This window comes from Agrilus planipennis, unplaced genomic scaffold (assembly GCF_000699045.2).
Source record: "Agrilus planipennis isolate EAB-ADULT unplaced genomic scaffold, Apla_2.0 scaffold11, whole genome shotgun sequence".
Lineage (NCBI taxonomy): Eukaryota > Metazoa > Arthropoda > Insecta > Coleoptera > Buprestidae > Agrilus > Agrilus planipennis.
In genome coordinates, this window is record NW_020440736.1 from 862,631 (window position 1) to 867,163 (window position 4,533).

Sequence of the window (4,533 nt, forward strand, 5' to 3'; positions counted from 1 at the left end):
ATGGGTCATTGTCAAATTTTGCGCAGGTAAACGAGTCCCTCAACATTATTTATTTTTTTGTTATTAATAATGTCAAAATCCTTAACGAATTATATATTAAATACAAAATACATCGCTATAGCGAACATCCATTATTGGAATAAAGACTCAAGTTTCGATATTTTTCAATTTTTTTCAATTAACAAAATGGTCATTAGTGGTAACAGAAAGGTTTTCCTTACAAATTGTACCTGTCCCATGTAGCATTCCGTTACAATAAACATCATATAAATGCATTTTCTACTATAGTAACCCTCTTAATATAAATTATAATCGTAAACAGAGTATTATAAATATTCAATAAAATATGTTTTAAAATCAGTCAGTATTAAAATTTAGTTTTTAAATAATTTTCTAAACTTTGTCCCACGTACTATCTGGAACCGGCTGGTTCACTATGTTACTAACTAATTCACGACTCAAAATGAAGATGGCGCTGTTTTGGACACTGTTTTATTTTGGGCGAAATGTCTGCATTCGTCGTGGGAGTTCGTTAGGTTGGGGGGAGGGGTATGTCGCTCGACAGTCGACCGCAAGGTGTTGAACGTGCTGCGTGTTTAAATTGCCCGTCCACCTTGTTACCTACCTATTCACATAAGTAAATGAATATTTTTTCATTAGTTTACGTTCAGTTTATTGTCTGAGGGGTAAATGTGTTAAATGTGAACGAAATATTTTACTTTACGCTTTATTTTTTGACTTGTGTATAATGGAATGTAAAATTTACCACTCTGTTACTACGCAACTCTGTTACTAATTTATGATATTATACAGTATTATGTTCCAGTTAGCTGTTAATATATAGATATTTGGAGGACTTAAGTAGAATTTAAGGTATTTTAATATTCAATAAGTAACAGAGTTGTTTAAGAGTTTAGATTAATGATTGTTAAACTTAACAAAAGACTGTTATGATTCTAATTATATGTAAAAGATATAAGACTGTTTAATATGAATACCAAAATATTTGCTACTGACTTGTTTAATTTCATAATAAAAGGTAAAACTAATTGGTAACAAAGTTGTATTTTTTTTACACCCTGATCCATTAAATGTGGAATAAATCTTAAATTATTGGTTGAACATCGCGACCAGCTATAATAGATGATAATGCAGTTGTTTTAACGGACACGGACATAGAAAAAAGTAAAATCTAAACATATATTTTTTTCAAAAAAAATATGATATTAAGTTAAATTTACCTGCGCAAAATTTGACAATGACCCATATAACAAAATTCGACCAAATGGACAAGAAATTGAATTTTTCAAACATTAAACGAAATGAAATTAAGAAATTTGGTAATTGCAGTATAACATTTAAGAAGTACCTTATTGTTATTGAAGAAAAATTGTTTACATTTAAAGTTTATTTAGTCTATTAATAAACGGTTTCTGTAGCTTAAATTTCCTGTTCCCGAATTATTAATGGCCTTCATCTAGTTGTAGAATATATGATAAACAACGTTAAACCACAGGATAAATAAATTAATTTACACTTGAATTTACCTGATCTGTAGATTTTAGTTATTAAAAAGTTGGAGCATTTCAAAATGAATAGGTAACCTTCTAAAATTTGCAGTTATTTTGTACTTTTATGTACTACGTTATCTTTTCGTTTTCTTTAAATACCTGAATACCTACAATAACGTAAGAAGTTTTAGTTATAAAACCCTTGTGAAAAAATTGATAAGCACCTTTCATTGGTATAAGAGTGGGAAATGTTCATTTTCATTTGCATGTTATTTTTTTAAAAGAATTACATAACTAAAACCTCGTTTATTTTCATTGGTTCGTAATTTGAAAACACGGATTTTTTAAAAAAATACAATACTTTTTGAAAATGTGGAAATAAATTGTTTGACTTCCGATGCCTACGAAATAAATAACCGTTAACAAATGACTCAATCTTTGGACAGAACATTGATAATTTACTGTTTTGTTCTTATCGTTGTAACTATATCATTACTAAAAAAATGAATATATTATTTTTATTCTTAATCAATTGCTGTTTTTGATTAAGAAGCATCTATCTCCTTGGCTATTGTTGCTTTATTACATTTTTATACTATCACCACAATTTTCCCAAGTAAACAGTTTTTTGTCTGCATATTTAACTATAATTATCTTTCTCTATCAGGAGACCTATAAAAAATTGTAATGTACAGGACACGAGGTAAAAATGACCACATCACAGAAATATACAAAACAAACTGATAAAAATTCATTTACATTAACAGTGTTGAGCGTTGTAAAATTATAATTATTTTCATAGATTGCTTATGTACCAAATAAATTTAGATTATTTCATTAAAATACAAAAATTTAGTTGCTTACAAATTTCGACTCGCACTGTAACATTTGTACCTTTATCTATCTCGACAACAGCGCACTCATGTAATTTCGCGGGAAGGAATTTGAATTTAAAATACAAATTGTTTTAAATACCGCTGGCGACTGTTGGTCCTTGATATAAGCAACCCACTTCACTGCAAAGTATTCTGAGCGTCGGGCTGCAGTAGCAATTCTTGGTTCCCTGGTTTATTATTAAAGACTCGGTTTTCAAAAGCAGGGTTTAAAATATTAACAATCAAGAAATAAAAGCGTTTTTAAATTGGGGGTTGGAAGAGCAAATCGGTGTTCTCTATAAATTTTTGTGACAAAATGTAGTGGAGCTATAAACGAAAGCCAGGCCTTTTTAGAAAAAATTTGCTAGACTGAAGTTCGCAATTACCTACAACCCCAACTCAATAATGGTCAATCTAACGGTATTTATACAAGGAAGCAACTCATTCTTGTCCTCCTATGCGTTATGTTCCAGGATGTCTTTTGTTAACCAAATTGGCAACAGATTAATAAAGTATAATTAATACTAATTTAAATATGTATTATTACCTGAATTCGCTCTAGAATTCAACGTTCCATGGTCCACATATATGGACAGTAAACCAAATTAAAAAAGGATACCAGTGCAGATATCCCACGTCCTCATCCCTAGGATCAAAATTAATATCCTAATCTCTCTTATTTGTTGTCAATCTGTAGAAACAACGAAAAAATAATTAAATACTTTTAATCAATAATATTTTAAAGGTGACTGCTTAAATTATATGTACATAATATCACTTTTCTTCCGACTCTCAAATTAAAGTCAAAATATACATATAGTTCATACTACCGTTAAAAAAAAAAACTAAAACAAATACTCTATCCCTTGTATTAAGCTAACATTCATACTACCGGAAACGATAGTTCCACATTAATTCTTCTGCTCTACTTTTGACATTTCTGAAACGTTGTTTAAAAATCGGTCTATTGAAAGTAAGTTACAATGTGTAAGAAATTGAGCTTTCTGACCCCACATCTACTATTTTTAATTCTTACTTACCAATTCATGTCATAAATCCTTCCTTTAACAATAACACATTTTCTCCGTTTCCAATGCAAGAAATGCGCCTTCATCTTTTCCTAAGGACTGTAGGTACTGCTACTTTGCAGTGATAGGGACACCAATGTTTCATAACACATGTATCCGGTGTTTTTACGGCTCCTGTAAAATGCAATATAATGAGAGAGTATTCAGTTATAAATATTTTAGGCTCCCTACTAAGAGACGTTCGCAATATTAAAGTAATGTAATATCTTTTCTCTTTTCATATCAAACAAATATATTATATGTAAATTTTACAGTGCTGTGTTCTGGAAAGGAGACAAATTAAGACAGTAACACAATTTATAAACAGATTTTTTAATAAACTGTTTTTAAATTAAATTAATTACAATAAATAACATGCCTAAATGTTCTAAAATCTTACCTAATTGTAATATCCTTGCTGTCTTTAATAGCATGCCTAAATTAACAGTTGAAAGCTAAAATAAGACATTATTAACAAAGTCTATCTCCGTTACTATTATTAGGTACTGTATTGCATTTTTATACGCTCATCACAATTCTGTCAAATAAAACTAATACTTTTATGTCGGCATTTTTAACTATACGCATCTTTTTGACAATAAGTTTGGATAATTGATTAAACTGTTTGTGAATAATATCTATACATTATTTTTATTTTTCTATTTTTTATGTATTATTAGGGCTTGACCCGTAACTTAATTGATTAATAAGTACACAAAATAATGTATTTTACTGTGGTTACAATTTCATCTTTTTTAGCAAATTAATGTGTTTTATATGGTTTAATTTATACATAATCAAACCAGGAGATTTCTTACATAAATTATAAATAAACATTACTAATTATCGTCAAACAACTCATCTGATTAAAGATCTCAAACTTCACATTATGAGAAGAATGTTAAATTTGTTCGAATTTCATACTTTGACAACGCAAATACACGGATAAATAAAAAAGAACAGGACCAACAAAGCAAAAATTATCCAAACTACTATAAAAACTTACATAACTTCACGATAATGTTGACTTGTGGGCTTATCACAATCATGTGGTATAATAATAAAATTCGACCAAATGGA

At 29.0% G+C, this 4,533-nt stretch overlaps 1 long non-coding RNA gene across 2 annotated transcripts in view; it reads right to left on the reverse strand.

Annotated features, from left to right (window-relative positions):
• Nucleotides 1–80: 80 nt before the first annotated feature.
• LOC108733774 overlaps nt 81–4,533 on the reverse strand; it is a 6,187-nt gene continuing 1,734 nt past the window's right edge. For both annotated transcript variants that reach the window (XR_003232205.1, XR_003232204.1), the window contains exons 3-5: nt 3,854–3,908; nt 3,427–3,588; nt 81–3,077 (exon numbers count right to left, since the gene is read on the reverse strand). This is a non-coding gene — a long non-coding RNA (uncharacterized LOC108733774). The remainder of the gene's footprint in view (nt 3,078–3,426; nt 3,589–3,853; nt 3,909–4,533) is intronic.